Source organism: Ochotona princeps, chromosome 1 (genome assembly GCF_030435755.1).
Source record: "Ochotona princeps isolate mOchPri1 chromosome 1, mOchPri1.hap1, whole genome shotgun sequence".
NCBI lineage: Eukaryota > Metazoa > Chordata > Mammalia > Lagomorpha > Ochotonidae > Ochotona > Ochotona princeps.
In genome coordinates, this window is record NC_080832.1 from 15,036,569 (window position 1) to 15,054,530 (window position 17,962).

Below are 17,962 nucleotides of genomic sequence, written 5' to 3' on the forward strand. Positions count from 1 at the left end.
CTCTCTGCCTTTCGCTACACCAGCCTTGCCTGTGACAGCAAGAACTTCTCAGAACGCAGGGGCTGAGCTTGCCTGTTGAGTGACTGTGAATGAATGCTGTTGAGTGACATGTGGTCTGATTTTCCTTGTCTCATTTCTAGAATGAACAGGTGTAGCCCAGGAAACAGGGGTAGACTCAGTGATGTCCCTCTCCCATCACCTCACTCCACCCATCTGTCCCTGCTTCCCTCCCATTCAAGAGAGCCCCTACTTACCAACTATAATCAAGCAGATAAAGAAAATGACAAGGCTCAAGACGCTGATGCTGATGATCACGGCCTTAGACTGGACTGCTTTTGGGGTCATGGTTGATGGTGCTGAAATGGAAGCAGAAACCTGGAGACCCCTGTCCAGACCCCAAGCCCCAGGAGTTGCCTCCCCTGCACACAGCTGCCACTCTCTTATGTGCTGGGCCTAGGGTAGCAGGGAGGCAGGATGGGTCCTGTGCTCAGGGAAACATCTGCCAGAAAGGGAAGCTGGGCTGACCAGGCTGACTGTCCTTCCTGCTGTGGCCAAGAGGAGTAGACACTGGGAATGGTGGTGGGGAGGGGCCACAGGAGCTGAGGTTGTGGGCATCTGAAGGATCCCAAGAAAGAGCAGCTGAGATGGGGGAAAGGGAAGAGTGTTGGAGAATGTCGTGAAACAAAGTGCAGCCACAGTATGGGGGCTGGCGGGAAAGGCAGAGGGAGGGACTGACATACACATGTACACAGGCCTACACCCTCATGTGCACACACAGGCATGCACATGCCACATTCACACACAAAAACACTCACAGATACACACTCACAGTATCTGCACTTTCATACACACACAGGCAGAGCACACTCATTCAGCACACACACACAACCACACTCACTGCACACACACCTTCAGATGCACACCCACAACCCACATGCCATCCCTAGGGAAGACTTCTCCCTCCCAGCCCTTGTCCTAGTTACCTGTGGTCCCCAGCATCTCCTCACTGGATGGATTTAAGCTTGAAAGCCATTTCTCACAGACTCCTGCTAAGGCATTCTTCAACAACTTGGTCATGGCCCCATCATTCTCCAAGGCTATCTTCAGCCACGTGGCTCCAGCTTCAAGCTCTGTCCACATACTGTTGTCTGAGCTAAAGAGCAGGTTTCTCTGTCCATTGAAGCCAAACTCCCAGGACCAGTGTATTTTCTCACTGCCTTCCTTTTCACAGCGCATCGTGCCCTGCAGGGTGGGGACATCTGTCCCCATTGGGAAGAGATGGGCCAACATCAGTCTTCATAAATACTTCATCCCACCTGGTATCCACTGCTTCTGTCCCGCTGGTATTTCCTGGCATGCTCTGTGCTTGGTACCCTGTCCTTATTCCTGCATAGCAAAAATGTTGCTTTGATCTACACACAATAAAATACACATGTCCAGAGGCTCTGCTGTCCTCAGAGTGCCTTTCATACATACCAGTGGTTGGGAAGATCTCAGATTTAAGGTCCAGCAGCTGCTTCCGGAGCTCCTCAGTCACATATTTCAGCATTTCAATCTGTTCCTCCCAGGTCTCTGTGCTGTTGAGCTTCCTTCCTAGGGGCCCCAAGGGGTTCACCTCACCACCACAGTGAAAGGAGAGAAACACCATCTCATCCATGTGCCCTTGAATTTCACACCATGGCTGTTGAGGCTTGGGCTGAGGAATGATGCTGACATTATACCTCAGACTGTGAGGGTCTGTGAAAGAATAATACAGGTGAGCGTTACCCAGGCACCAGCTCTGTGCCAGCAGAAACATCCTTCTCAAGGGCAGGGGAACTTGAGAGCACTTTCCTGGGCTCACCTCTGCATCTCCTTCTGCCTCTGAAGGATCTTACTCCCCATACCTGCCTCACCTCCACTCTGCCCACTCACCAGTGATGAGCCTGCTAGGGCAGTGCCAGGCCAGGCCTGACGGCAGCAGAAAATCTGCTCACATGGATTGCAGGTGATGGGACAGTGCATGGGGGCTTCCTTGAGGGTGCTGATCACCATGGGACAGGTTTGGGACAGGACTACAGGCAATAGGACTGATGAGCCCGCACAACATGCACTACAAAACTCAGAACATCCATGGCAGGCTGCATAGGGAGGGAACACAAAACATCCAGGGTAGAGATGAAATGGAGATTCAGGAAAGGTTCCAGTGCTCTCTGTGCCTCTGGAAGGATGGATGACGCTTGTTCACCAGCCAACAGAAAGGAGCACCTGCATCATCAGAGGCACAGTCACAGCTCCTGCTCAAGCCTGGGGTTGGGCACTGTGGAAGATGACCCCAAAGTGATAATGCAGTGAAAAATCTCAGTACAAGGGATGCTAAGTGCAGGTGCAGAACTGGGAAGACAGCATGATTGCATTGCTGGGAATGACACCATGTCTGCCAGGACATGTACACATAAAGATCTGTACCTGTGGATTTCAGAGCACAGGGATCCCACAGGCCAGCCAGATGTGCAGCCTACCTGGATAGTGCCTGATCTGAATAATGACAAGGTCCACAAAGAGGAAGCACAGGCGGTCAGGAGGCTGATGCAACCACTCCAACAAGAATGTTGCAATCTCTGTCCCGTTACCAGATTGTGACCACCCCTCTGACCCAGGCCCCACTAATCAGAAAAACTAGGCTCTTTCCCAAAGGACCCACAGCCCACAGCAAGTGCATTGCTTCCGGTGGCCTTTCCCAGAGGACGTAAGGCCATCTGCTGGGGGAGCTACATGGCAAAAGGGAAAGTCCGCAGAAAAGTGGGTGTTTGAGGCAGTGGTTAAGCCTTGGCTTGGGCTGCCCGTATCCCACATCAGAGTGCCTGGGTTGAGACCAGGCTCTGCTACTCAGTCTAGCTTGCTGGGAGGCAGCAGGTGGCCAACCATGTGGAAGACCCAACAACATTCCAGGCTCTTGGCTTTGGCCTGGTCCTACCCTGGCCATTGTTGGCCTCTCTCTCCCTCCTCTTCCTCACTCCCCCTGCTTTCCCTCTCCCCTGCCTTTCTCCCTCTAGCTGCCCTCCCCTTCCTCCCCTCCTTATCCCTTCCCTCTTACCAGCTCAGTGCCCTTCTTCCCAACTTTCCCTCCTCCTGCTCTCCCTCTTCCCTTCCTCTCCTTCTCCCACCTTCTCTCTCTCCCCCTGGCTCCTCTCCCTTTACCGCCCTCCCCACCTCTCCACTCCCTCTAATCTCTCTCCTCTCCACCTCTCCCTGCTAGGCATCTCTTGCCCACCTGCTCTGACCACTGCTCCAGCTGCATGCTAGGCCCCAGGACCTAGGCTGCTCAGGTGCCACCCTCACCTGGGAACAAGACCTGTGCTCCTTGCTGCTTTCACTCCCACACACTCCAAAGACAGCTCCCTTGTTCTCCTTTCTGGCTCTCCTGGCTTGCAAAGCTACTGAGCTGGACCCACAGGGGGCAGAAGACAGGGTTGCACACACAACCAAGGTTAAAATTCCCTCAGGTCACATACATACCTGCACGTGCGGCAAGGGGAACACCCCAGACCCAAGGCAGAAGGCAAAGAAGGAGCTTGAGGACTTCCACAGGCACCATGACTGAGCAGAGCCAAAAAGCCGTCCCCTCTTCGTGGCAGAGGGAAGAAGAGTGGATGATCAGCTGCACATCCAAGACTTCTGGAGCTCCCACGACGGCAGCAGGAAATGCTGCTCTGGAGGGAATCTGCTGTCACAGGAATATTGGATGGAGTTGCAGGTTCATTCTGGAGACTAATATGAGTCTGCTTCCCTTTCCCTGCTCTCCATGGGCCTCTCTCAGAGGCTTCCTGCCCCTCTTTCCCAAAAGTGCACAAGCTAGTGCAGCTCAGGCTCTCCCTGGCCCCTGGGGGTGGTTACAAGCAACAGGACCTTCCTGCATCCCAACACCCTGGACTCAACTCTGCAGAGCACAGGCTCCCGTCTACCTTGTAGTCACCCTGTAGGACAGGAGCAGGGCTCAGTTCACATTCCCTTGTCCCAGGACCAGGGCTGTTGCCGTTAGAAGCCACAGCACCCCTTGGACTCTCCTCGCAGGACCCCAGGAAGGGACCATCCACATCACACAGGCCCATAAGCCCAGGCAGTCACCCAGGCTTGCCAGCAGGACAAGGGGACAGCCAGCCTTGTCTCTCTCAACACCATGAGCAAGGACCTGGCTGTCACAATCACCACGGAGACACACAATGAGCTCTCTGTGCACCAAATGCACACACTCTGGGAACCCCACAATCCTCCAGAATAGATCCTGACTTGAGGGAATCTATGAGATGGCAGATGTGGAATCCAAAATCATGTTTGCAAGGAAAACCCAGTGAGATGTAAGAGAATACAGACAGACGAAACAAGGACATTGAGGGACCGGCACAGTGGCCTAACAGCTTAAGTCCTCACCTTGAACACACTGGCATTCCCATATGGGCACTGATTCTAGTCCCAGCAGACCTGCTTCCCATCCAGCTCCCTGCTTGTGGCCTGGGAAAGCAGTCGAGGACAGCCCAAAGCCTTGGAACCCTGCACCCATGTGGGAGACCTGGAAGAGACTCTTGGCTCCTGGCTTCAGACTGGCTCAGCTCCAGCCACTGCAGCCACATGGGGAGTGAATCAGCGGATGGAAGATCCTCCTGTCTCTCCTCCTCTCTGTATATCTGACTTTTCAAGAAAAAAAAATAAATCTTTTTCTAAATAAAAGCTAAGAAATAAGGAAATTGATGAGTGACATGAATGAAAACACATTCAGGAATCAAAGCTCACAAAGAAGAACCCAATAGAAATGTTACAGAAACCTTCAACAAGTGAAATACAAACTACGATTGACAACTTTGATGCCAGAATAGACCAAGTATAGGGAAGAATTTCTGGAGGACAACACTTTGGAAATACCCAAACCAGATAAAAATAAAGAGAACTCCCAATGGAATGCTGAACTTATGTAGACAAGGGGATGCTGGACGGTCTGACATGGTCTGTACCAGCAATGTCGGGGCACACTTCAATAACCGAGTGATTGAATTATCCTCCTGATGAAGGATTACACCATTGTAATAATAAGGAGAAAATCAGTGGGGGCTGAGAATTAGGCGGAGGGGGAAGGCAGAGAAAATCCTAGACCCTATGGAATTGTACCATGAAATTCAAACTAAAAAGCATAGTTTTAAAAAAGAAATAGAATGACATCAGTGATCCCCTCCAAAATATATTATGGGATTCCCATAAAAGGCTGAGTTAAGGGCTTGACGCAACGGCTCCATTGGTTAATCTTTCACTTGTAAGCACTGGGATCTCATGAGTACCAGTTCATGTTCCAGCTTCTCCATTTCCTATGCAGCTCCCTGCTTGCAGCCAGGGAAAGCAGCAGAAAATGACCCAAAGCCTTGGCATCCTATATGCTTACAGGAGACCTGGAAGCAGCTTCTGGCTCCTGATTTAGACATTGCTGCACTTGGGGAGTGAACCAGCAGACAGATCTTTCTCTTTGTCCCTCATGCTCTCTATGGGTCTTCCTTTCCAATAAAAGTGGATACATCTTTTGCTGTTGTTTTGAAAAAGCTGAATTAATGGTGCAACTGGGTGCGGCACAGTGGCCTGGGAACAGAAGTCCCTGCCTTGAATGTGCAAGGATAGCATATGGGCACTGGATCTAATCCTGACAACCCTACTTCTCATTCAGCTCCTTGATTGTAGAGGACGGCCCAAAGCCTTGGGACCCTGTGCCCAACCCTCCCCTTTCTCCCCCACCCCACCCTCTGCGTGGGAGACCTGCAGAAAGTTCCTGGCTCCTGGCTTCAGATCAGCACAGCACCAGCCACTGCAGCCACTTGGGGGAGTGAATCATCAGACAGAAGATCTTCCTCTCTGTCTCTCCTCCTCTCTGTATATCTGAATTTGCAATAACAATCAATCAATCAATAAATATTTAAAGAAAACAAAACAAAGAGTGAGACTCATAGTAAGTGAATAACCATAGTGTTATTTTCCTGGTAACTTGATGCTGTCCTCAGTATTTCCTGCAGAGGAGTGTGGATTTAGGGATCACAGTGTAAAGATGGAAAGCCATCCACAGTGGTTCACACTCCTAGTCATCATTACAAACAAATGCTTCAAAACATGGTGGTGGTGGGGGGGGTGCTGGCTGCACACTGGCAGAATTGGCTAATCCTGCTTATAGCCTGGGAAAGTAATGGAAGATGCCTCGAAATGTATATCCTCCTTTTCACTGTAGAATCTGCCACAGAGTGAGCCCCTCCCTTTCCATCGGAAAGGCGGGGAGCATGCGGGGAGGGTGCGGGGAGCCCATGCCGGTCAGGCGGGGAGCAGCGGTAAGCCTGTTCCGCGTCCCGGTAAGTCTGTGCCTTTTCTGGTGGGCAGCAGCGGCAAACCCGTGCCCTGTCGCAGTAAGCCTGTAGTGTGACCCAGTAAATCTGCCCTGTCCCGGTAAACTGTCCGTGTCCCAGTAAACCGTCCGTGTCCCGGAAAGCCCGTGCGGGGTCCCGGTATACCTGTGCGGGTCCCGGGAAATCTATGCCGTGTCCCGGTAAACTCTCCGTGTCTCGGTAAATCCGTGCGGGGTCCCGGTAAACCTATGCCTTGTCCCGGTAAACTCGTTCGGGGTCCCGGTAAATAGGTGCGTGTACCGTTATCTGTGCCGTGTCCCGTTAAACTCGTTCGGGGTCCCAGTAAATCTATGCCGTGTCCCGGTAAACTCTCCACGTCCCGTTAAACTCGTTCGGGGTCCCGATAAACCGGTGCGTGTCCCGGTAAATCTATGCCGTGTCCCGGTAAACTGTCCGTGTCCCGCTAAACTAGTTCGGGGTCACGGTAAACCGGTGCGTGTCCCGGTAAACCCGTGCGGGGTCCCGGTAAACCTGTGAATGTCCCGGTAAATCTATGCCGTGTCCCGGTAAACCTGTGCGTGTCCCGGTAAATCTATGCCGTGTCCCGGTAAACTGTCCGTGTCCCGGTAAACTCGTTCGGGGTCACGGTAAACCGGTGCGCGTCCCGGTAAACCCGTGCGGGGTCCCGGTAAACCCGTGTGGGGTCCCGGTAAACCTGTGAATGTCCCGGTAAATCTATGCCGTGTCCCGGTAAACCTGTGCGTGTCCCGGTAAATCTATGCCGTGTCCCGTTAAACTCGTGCGGGGTCCCTGTAAACCTCTGCGTGTCCCGGTAAATCTATGCCTTGTCCCGGTAAGCCCGTGCCGTGTCAGGCGGGGAGCGGCGGGGAGCCGGTCCCCAGTAGGGCGGGGAAGTGACAGGGAGCCCTCCAGTGCGCTGCCAAGTTCTAGCTTAAAAAAGAGAAACACCCTCCAAAAAGTAAACTGCCCTTCTTAAAACTCTGAGCCACTTCCCAGGTCATTCTGCCTGCAGGTCTCATCCCTGTACTTCACCCGTCCACTTGTCCTGGTTCCAGCTCCTGCCCAACCCACCAGCGCAGAGGCAGGAGGGCAGCAGTAGATCGGGGTCTCCCAGGCGCACCTGTTCGCTCAGGGCTCCTCGCGGCCCACACCGCTGCTGCTCCGGTGCGGAGCCGCTTCCACGTCCCAGGCGGCGGCAGCCAGGGCGGACCGCGAATTAGACTAGACCGGACGGCGAATCAGAAGGCAGGAAGGCGGAGATGCCGGCGGGCAGGCGGAGAGCAGAAGAATGCCCTCTGGTGCGCTGCCCAGTGACTTTTTATAGGTGGGGCTTAGGTCACGAGTTTGGAGTGTTGTGGGGAGATGTGAGACTTCCTCTCCGCGAATGCTAACCGCGAAGGCAAGCGCAGGCGCGCCTCACCGAAAAGATGATCGTTATCTTTCTCGTTCTTTTTTCTCGTTCTTTTTTCTCGTTCTTTTTTCTCGTTCTCGTTCTCGTTCTCGATATACTCAACGGAAGGGAGCATGCGCTGTAGCAAGGAGCCCAGGCTGACCCGGGGAAGGCTCACGACAAAACAACACGATTTCCGAGAACGGTATCGGTATACTCAACCGAAGGGAGCCTCAGCTGGTGCCCTCAGCCCGGGCACACTCGGCACGGCTCTGTACGAGACCATTTGCCATCCTTATCGGTTTACTCAACCGAAGGGAGCATCAGCCGGAGCCCGCAGCCCGGCCAGACCCGGGACGGCTCACGACAAAGACCATACAAAACGAAAGGGAGCATCCGCTGGAGCAAGGAGCCCAGGCTGACTCGGCACGGCTTACGACAAAGACGATTTCCGCAAACGGTTTCGTTTTACTCAACCGAAGGGAGCATCCGCCGGAGCCGCAGCCCAGTCCGACCCGGGGAAGGCTCACCAGGGAGACTTTCTTTCTCCGCACATTCACCCCGAAGGGGCACCAGCTGGAGCCCGGAGCCCGGGCACACCGGCACGGCTCACAAGAAAGACGATTTCCACGATCGGTATCGCTATACTCAACGGAAGGGAGCAGAGGCCGGAGCCCGGGACCCGACCAGACCCGGGGACGGCTCACCAGGGAGACTATCTTTCTCTGCACTTCACCCTGAAGGGAGCATCACTTGGAGCCCTTAACACGGGCAGACCCGGGAACGGTCGTGTCACACGGATGCTGCATTCGGCGTAGGCATACCGGATCACCGCTCAGGGAAGTCGTCTTTGTGGTGAGCCGTCCCGGGCATGCCTGGACTCCGGACTCAGATGGATGCTCCCTTCGGGGTGAGTCTACCTATCGGGGAAGCTCCCTGGTGAGCCTTCCCCGAGTCGGCCTGGGCTGCGGGCTCCGGCGGATGCTCCCTTCGGTTGATTAAAACGAAACTGTTTGCGAAAATCGTCTTTCTTGTGAGCCGTGCCGGTGTGCCCGGGCTCTGGGCTTCAGCTGGTGCCCCTTCGGGGTGAATGTGCAGAGAAAGAAAGTCTCCCTGGTGAGCCTTCCCCGGGTCGGACTGGGCTGCGGCTCCGGCGGATGCTCCCTTCGGTTGATTAAAACGAAACCGTTTGCGGAAATCGTCTTTGTCGTGAGCCGTGCCGGGTCAGCCTGGGCTCCTTGCTCCAGCGGATGCTCCCTTTCGTTTTGTATGGTCTTTGTCGTGAGCCGTCCCGGGTCTGGCCGGGCTGCGGGCTCCGGCTGATGCTCCCTTCGGTTGAGTAAACCGATAAGGATGGCAAATGGTCTCGTACAGAGCCGTGCCGAGTGTGCCCGGGCTGAGGGCACCAGCTGAGGCTCCCTTCGGTTGAGTATACCGATACCGTTCTCGGAAATCGTGTTGTTTTGTCGTGAGCCTTCCCCGGGTCAGCCTGGGCTCCTTGCTACAGCGCATGCTCCCTTCCGTTGAGTATATCGAGAACGAGAACGAGAACGAGAAAAAAGAACGAGAAAAAAGAACGAGAAAAAAGAACGAGAAAGATAACGATCATCTTTTTGGTGAGGCGCGCCTGCGCTTGCCTTCGCGGTTAGCATTCGCGGAGAGGAAGTCTCACATCTCCCCACAACACTCCAAACTCGTGACCTACGCCCCACCTATAAAAAGTCACTGGGCAGCGCACCAGAGGGCTTTCTTCTGCTCTCCGCCTGCCCGCCAGACACGGCACGGGCTTACCTGGACACGGCATAGATTTACCGGGGCACGGCAGAGATTTACCAGGACCCCGAACGAGTTTACCGGGACACGGACAGTATACCCGGACCCCGCACCGGTTTACCGTGACCCCGAACGAGTTTACCGGACACGGACAGTTTACTGCGACATGGCATAGATTTACCGGGACACGCACCGGTTTAAAGGGACCCCGAACGAGTTTAACGGGACACGGCATAGGTTTACCGGGAACCCGCACTGGTTTACCGGGACACGGAGAGTTTACCGGGACACGCACAGGTTTACCGGGACCCCTCACGGGCTTACCGAGACACGGACGGTTTACCGGGACACGGACAGTATACCGGGACTGGGCAGATTTACTGGGTTACAGTACAGGCTTACCGGGACGCGGCACAGGCTTACTGCGACAGGCACGGGTTTGCCGCTGCTGCATAACGGAAAAGGTACTGGCTTACCGGGACGCGGCACAGGCTTACTGCTGCTCCCCGCCGGACCGCCATGGGCTCCCCGCCGCCTCTCCGCACCTTCCCCGCACCCTCCCTGCAGGACCCTAGATAGGCTCCCCGCCTTTCCGCTGGAAGGGGGACGGGCTCACTCTGTGGCAGATTCTACAGTGAAAAGGAGGATATACATTTCGAGGCATCTTCCATTACTTTCCCAGGCTATAAGCAGGATTAGCCAATTCTGCCAGCGTGCAGCCAGCACCCCTCCCCCACCATGTTTTGAAGCATTTGTAATGCTAAAAGTGTGAACCACTGTGGATGGCTTTCCATCTTTACACTGTGATCCCTAAATCCACACTCCTCTGCAGGAAATACTGAGGACAGCATCAAGTTACCAGGAAAATAACACTATGGTTATTCACTTACTATGAGTCTCACTCTTTGTTTTGTTTTCTTTAAATATTTATTGATTGATTGATTGTTATTGCAAATTCAGATATACAGAGAGGAAGATCTTCTGTCTGATGATTCACTTCCCCAAGTGGCTGCAGTGGCTGGTGCTGTGCTGATCTGAAGCCAGGAGCCAGGAACTTTTTTGCAGGTCTCCCAGGAGGAGGGTGGGGTGGGGGGGAAAGGGGAGGGTTGGGCACAGGGTCCCAAGGCTTTGGGCCGTCCTCTACAATCAAGGAGCTGAATGAGAAGTAGGGTTGTCAGGATTAGATCCAGTGCCCATATGCTATCCTTGCACATTCAAGGCAGGGACTTCTGTTCCCAGGCCACTGTGCCGCACCCAGTTGCACCATTAATTCAGCTTTTTAAAACAACAACAACAACAACAACAACAAAAGATGTATCCACTTTATTGGAAAGGAAGACCCATAGAGAGCATGAGGGACAAAGAGAAAGATCTGTCTGCTGGTTCACTCCCCAAGTGCAGCAATGTCTAAATCAGGAGCCAGAAGCTGCTTCCAGGTCTCCTGTAAGCATATAGGATGCCAAGGCTTTGGGTCATTTTCTGCTGCTTTCCCTGGCTGCAAGCAGGGAGCTGCATAGGAAATGGAGAAGCTGGAACATGAACTGGTACTCATATGAGATCCCAGTGCTTACAAGTGAAGGATTAACCAATTGAGCCTTTGTGTCAGGCCCTTAACGCAACCTTTTATGGGAATCCCATCATATATTTTGGAGGGGATCACTGATGTCATTCTATTTCTTTTTTAAAACTATGCTTTTTAGTTTGAATTTCATGGTACAATTCCATAGTGTCTGGGATTTTCTCTGCCTTCCCCCTCCGCCTAATTCTCAGCCCCCACTGATTTTCTCCTTATTATTACAATGGTGTAATCCTTCATCAGGAGGATAGTTCAATCACTCGGTTATTGAAGTGTGCCCCGACATTGCTGGTACAGACCATGTCAGACCGTCCAGCATCCCCTTGTCTACATAAGTTCAGCATTCCATTGGGAGTTCTCTTTATTTTTATCTGGTTTGGGTATTTCCAAAGTGTTGTCCTCCAGAAATTCTTCCCTATACTTGGTCTATTCTGGCATCAAAGTTGTCAATCGTAGTTTGTATTTCACTTGTTGAAGGTTTCTGTAACATTTCTATTGGGTTCTTCTTTGTGAGCTTTGATTCCTGAATGTGTTTTCATTCATGTCACTCATCAATTTCCTTATTTCTTAGCTTTTATTTAGAAAAAGATTTATTTTTTTTTCTTGAAAAGTCAGATATACAGAGAGGAGGAGAGACAGGAGGATCTTCCATCCGCTGATTCACTCCCCATGTGGCTGCAGTGGCTGGAGCTGAGCCAGTCTGAAGCCAGGAGCCAAGAGTCTCTTCCAGGTCTCCCACATGGGTGCAGGGTTCCAAGGCTTTGGGCTGTCCTCGACTGCTTTCCCAGGCCACAAGCAGGGAGCTGGATGGGAAGCAGGTCTGCTGGGATTAGAATCAGTGCCCATATGGGAATGCCAGTGTGTTCAAGGTGAGGACTTAAGCTGTTAGGCCACTGTGCCGGTCCCTTAATGTCCTTGTTTGGTCTGTCTGTATTCTCTTACATCTCACTGGGTTTTCCTTAGAAACATGATTTTGGATTCTGCAGCTGAAGCAGAAGAAGCAGAAGCAGAAGAAGCAGAAGCAGAAGAAGCTGAAGCAGAAGAAGTTGAAGCAGAAGCAGAAGAAGTTGAAGCAGAAGAAGCAGAAGCGGAAGAAGAAGCTGAAGTAGAAGAAGTTGAAGCAGAAGCAGCTGAAGCAGAAGAGGAAGCAGAAAAAGCTGAAGCAGAAGAAGTTGAAGCAGAAGCAGAAGAAGCAGAAGCAGCTGAAGCAGAAGAAGCAGCAGAAACAGAAGAAGTTGAAGCAGAAGAAGCAGAAGCAGAAGTAGAAGAAGCAGAAGCGGAAGCAGCAGCTGAAGCAGAAGAAGAAGCTGAAGCAGAAGTTGAAGCAGAAGCAGCTGAAGCAGAAGAGGAAGCAGAAAAAGCTGAAGCAGAAGAAGTTGAAGCAGAAGCAGAAGCAGAAGAAGCAGAAGCAGCTGAAGCAGAAGAAGCAGCAGAAACAGAAGAAGTTGAAGCAGAAGAAGCAGAAGCTGAAGTAGAAGAAGCAGAAGCAGAAGCAGCAGCTGAAGCAGAAGAAGAAGCTGAAGCAGAAGAAGTTGAAGCAGAAGCAGCTGAAGCAGAAGAAGCAGCTGAAGCAGAAGAAGTTGAAGCAGAAGCAGCTGAAGCAGAAGAAGAAGCAGAAGAGGAAGCAGAAGAAGCAGAAGCTGAAGCAGAAGTTGAAGCAGAAGTAGAAGAAGCAGAAGCAGCTGAAGCAGAAGAAGTTGAAGCAGAAGCAGCTGAAGCAGAAGAAGAAGCAGAAGAGGAAGCAGAAGAAGCAGAAGCTGAAGCAGAAGTTGAAGCAGAAGTAGAAGAAGCAGAAGCAGCTGAAGCAGAAGAAGCAGCAGAAACAGAAGAAGTTGAAGCAGAAGAAGCAGAAGCTGAAGTAGAAGAAGAAGAAGCGGAAGCAGCAGCTGAAGCAGAAGCAGTTGAAGCAGAAGAAGAAGCAGAAGAGGAAGCAGAAGAAGCAGAAGAAGCTGAAGCAGAAGAAGTTGAAGCAGAAGCAGAAGAAGCAGAAGCAGCTGAAGCAGAAGAAGAAGCAGAAGAGGAAGCAGAAGAAGAAGCGGAAGAAGCTGAAGCAGAAGAAGTTGAAGCAGAAGCAGAAGAAGCAGAAGCAGCTGAAGCAGAAGAAGCAGCAGAAACAGAAGAAGTTGAAGCAGAAGAAGCAGAAGCTGAAGTAGAAGAAGAAGAAGCGGAAGCAGCAGCTGAAGCAGAAGAAGTTGAAGCAGAAGCAGAAGAAGCAGTTGAAGCAGAAGAAGCAGAAGCTGCAGCAGCAGCCTGGGTGGCTCAGCATGGGGAGTAACCGCCTGGAATCCCGAGTTTGTGCGCTCCAGTCAGGTAAGGAAGGGGAGAGAAAGCCAGCAATCAACTAGAGATGAGCAACCATCCTAAGAGGGAAAGCCAGCAACCAATCAGAATGAGGAGGGAGAGCACATAACCAGTCAGCGATGAGGCAGCGAGAGCAAACAACCAACAAAACGCTTTATTCATTATTTCCATGACACAGCTTTGTAGCTATAAGGGTTCTCTATCTCACCCCTCTTCCTCCCTCTTTTCCCCCTCTCCTCTCATTTTCCTCCATGTTATCACAATAGCAAAGTCCCTAGGACAAGTTACAAGTTTAACTTTCTGGTATCTAAATGTGTCATGCCATGGTAAGTATCGGAAAACTTAGAAAACCGCATATCATAATGTCAATGTGTATTTATAAGTTTCATTAAGATTTCTACTTTTAGTCAGGAGTAGAATGCATACTGGGTAGTCGTTTTACTTCCTGGTATGAAATCTCCCCTGTATACTTTATACATATGCATATAGAGAGTTATTTACATGCCTAAATAGGTGTGTATGTATTTCTTTGCATTTTGGCCTGCTTATGTCAGAGATAACATACGATGTTTGTCCTTTTGGGACTGACTGACTTCAGGAAGCATAATGGTTTCCAGCTGGGACCATTTTTGTGTGAACAGGAAGACGTTTTGTGACCGAGTAGTATTCCACAGAGTAGCTGTAGCACAATTTCTTTATCCATTCCTGAGTTGACAGGCATCTGAGTTGTTTCCGTGTCTTAGTTATGTGGATGGTGCTGCAGGGCAACAAAGGATTGCAGGTTAACCTCTTGATACCAATTTCACTTCCTTTAGATACATTCCCAGGAGCGGGATGGCTGGTTGGATGCCGGATCAATTCTCAGTTGTCTCAGAACTCTCCATACTGACTTTCACAGTGTCTTCATTAATTTCCATTCCCACTAAAATTGGATTAGGATAAATATTCCCACACATCCTTCCCAGCAGTTGCTGTTGGTTGATTTCTTTTATTTTTTTTAACGTGGCTGATCTTTTGTTTTATATATATGTATATATATATTTTTTTGTTGTATTTTTGTTGACAATCTTTATATAGTTAATTGCGGTAAAAAAAAAAAAAAAGGTTCAGGGGGTATAGGGAAGTGGGTAATAGTATTATGTCCATATTGTTTCCATCATGTATCTGAGGTAAAGGGGGATATTGACGGAGAAGCCCCACCCAGTTTCCCACCCACCCCAAGTCCAGGATGTGGGGCATGCTCTGAGATCCTTGCTCAAATGGTTTTAATAGTTCTCCAGTTATGAATCGCTGCCAGTTTCACTCGGTGAGGTCGTCCACTGATTGACACAGTCCATCATAGAGTCTTCATTTGCCCAGTATTTCGCTGCCAACATATAGCTGAGGTGGTTGATTGACTTGCTCTGTCCTCTGTCTTTTCTTGGCTAGGGTTCTGAGTCCAGCAGTTCGATTGGGGAGATCTCCAAAGAAACTTTGAGGTATTCCCTGACCAGATTCTTGTATGTTCTAGCAAGCACAGGGCCCGGCACGGTCCATCACCACGATCAGCTGGTGGTTGCAATTGCTGGGTTGGTTCTGTTTTCAGTCCTGATTTCCACTGGAAACAATGGGTGTTGCAGTCCAGCCTGGCTCTGCCCAGCACACACTCGGCCCTCCACATCAACCAGTGAGAGCTGCAGCCTAGTCGGGGCGACCCACAATAACCCCCACCGGGCCCGCTACCTACCCTGGTTTGCCAGTATGTATAGCAGACTAGTCCAGTCTGTCCCACATCCTATTTGGCTCTTGTACTTGTCAGTGGGTATTAAAGCTTAGTTCTATCTAACCAACTCAACTCTCCAGCCCTCATGGATGTTGTTGAGTGCCTCTCTGTCTAGCCACCCCAGTCCCTGTCTAAGTTTTCATGCCCTCCCACGGGAGTAGCGACCCAAGAGGGGGGAACCCACTATTTCCCTGCCAGGTCTCTCTCAATCCCGGTTTATGATCTCTGTGGGTGGTTCTGTGATTTGACTTTACAGAATTAGTCACCAGTGCCAGCTTCTGCCAGCTGATGCTGCGGCTAAGCCCTAACAACCCTCACCCACTCTAATTTATGCTTGCACCAGTAGGAATAATGTGCCCAGCCTGGCTTTTCTCTGATCTAGTCCACATGCGGCGTGCAGGTGTTGTAGCCCTGCTTAGTCTGGTCTGTCCCCATCCCAGCCCAAGCTCTCCAGTGGGAGTAGCTGTCTGGTGAGGGAACCAGCCCCTTAATCCCCCCGCCGGCTCTGCCCCTCCCTTCCTGGATCTCGCGTGTGCTGGTTGGGTGCTGCAGTCAAATCCATACAGGCAACCTCACCCTAGCGTTCCATAGTGTGCACTGGTTTTGTCGCGACCAGTCCCGGCTCAACCCACACTCTGTTCTGGTGTTCGGATTTACCAGTGTATGACATGAACTGATTCAGCCTGGTCTGCCCCTGACCCATGCCAAATGTATGCCAGTGGGAAACTTTTCATGGCCTATTCTGGGCTGTTTCCTATCATGCTTCTTGTGCTTACCTGCAGGGACTGTGTCCTGCCAGAGGAGTTGCCCAGGCTCCTCCATCAGAACCTCTCCCAATGCCAGATTTTGCGCATACCAGGGAGTCGATGAGCCAGCCCTATTCAGTTCACCTCCTGTCCTAGCAGGAACAGTGGCTTTTCCTGGCTGGCTTTCACCCCGTTCTGGTTCTTGTTGTTGGATGTTTCAGCCCAGCCATGGCTCGTCCATACCCACGTACAGCTCACACATGGCTCAGTTTTGGGTTGAGACCCAGCCTAGTCAGTCCCACATCCACCCTGGTTCTCCAGGACACCAGATGGTGTTGGGGTCTGGCCTGGCCTGGTGTATCCAATCCCAGTCCACACTAGTGCCTCGGGAGATTGCAACTGTTTCCTAGATAGAATGCAACCTGATTCCAGCACACGCGCCCCTTGGTGGGAACCTCAACCCAGTTAAGGTGTCCCCTTACCTCCCCAAAGGGCCTGTTCCTAGCCGTAGATCATGCGCCTGCCCGTGGTTGCTCTGACTCAGCATGTCTCAGTCCCTCACTTGTCTTGGCCTCTGCCTTAGACAGTGTGACTTAGTGTCCTTGACTCAAGTAGCTACCTAAGCAGTGATTCAGACAACCAACATCCCAGAGCTCTCTGGCCGGGCGGCCAGCAGGCAGAGCCGGGGAGGCCGAAGACTCGTTCACTGCCTTGCGGCAGTGTCTTTGGCATGAGCCCCAGCATTGGGTCTGGCCCAACAGGGGCACCCCCACAGCTGCCACACTGTGAGGAGTGGCACTTGCCCCCAAACCCAAGGCCCGAACCCCTCCCAAACTCACCCAGCCACCATATATTAGCAGCTGGGTGGAGCTAGGAATTTTAACCCAGTTCCCAAGTTCCCTCATGGTGCACTTACCCTGAGGAAAGAGCTCTCTTGGGTCCTGGGGGAGGCCGAGGACTCTGGTTGATTTCTGTGTAGCTTATTCTCATGGTGCTACAGTGGAATCTCAATGGACTCCTTGTGTTTCTTCTGAGCCTTGAGAACCCAAGCATTGGTCTGCCACCTGTTTACCTAAATTTGAACTGATCTCCTGCTCACTGCCACCCTCACGAGGTCCACCTTTGTCCCAGGGTTCCTTCAAATGTCCTTGCCTCCTGACTTCCTTCCTAACCTACCTGGCATTAATATCCAGATGAGTTAACAAGATGCCCTTTATGGAGCAGCTTACTGTAGCTGTTCACTTGCAAGCAAAGGGGATGGGTTGCTGCAGCTCAGGAAGTTGGAGTTCTTGGTACCAAGTTCTGCGTTTTCCCAGGACTGGCCATCAGGGAAATGCGCATGGAGGCTCTGCAGAGTGACTGTGCTGGGCCGTGTAGGTGGAGGTGTGTGTTCATTTCCCCAGGGACCCGCTCCCTCCTAAACCCAAATGGACGCAGAGTTATTGCTGTTGCTGTTCCTACTTTCAGTGGGCCTGGACCTTTCTTCCACATTTCCCCAGTCCTGTTAGCAGCCCTCACCTGCACAGGTGATATTGCCCTAGGCAAGGCTGTCATCTGAGCTAAGGCTGGGAACAGTGTGCTCCCCTCAGCCTCTGCTGCCTGCCTACGTCCTCTATGGGGCTGGCAGCACATGGAAAGAAAAATAAAACAACCGTGTCACTAGGGCAAGAGCCGGATTTGTTGTGAGAAGCTCATATAGCTCAGCAGAGTGAGCAGCCTGGCATTCCTGAGGTTCCCAGTTGGAATCCCAGGTAGGGGCTGGGTAGGAGGCAGGGCGAGACCCTGAGACCCTGGAGCGGGGGAGCGCGAGGAAAGGGCCAGCTGTGTCTCCAAGACCTCCCACCACCCCGGGGTGCCCTTTTTCTCCACCAGCCCAGCTGAGGTCTCTGTTTCCTCCAACACCCAGAGAGGCATGGCAGCCCCTTCGCCCATGTAGCAGTCTGCGCCCCACCCCCACCGCTGGAGTTACTAGCCCCCCCCCATTGGCCCATGTCATCCCACCTCCTGCCATTCCCCCTGCCCCTCCCGGGCACCCTGGTGTGG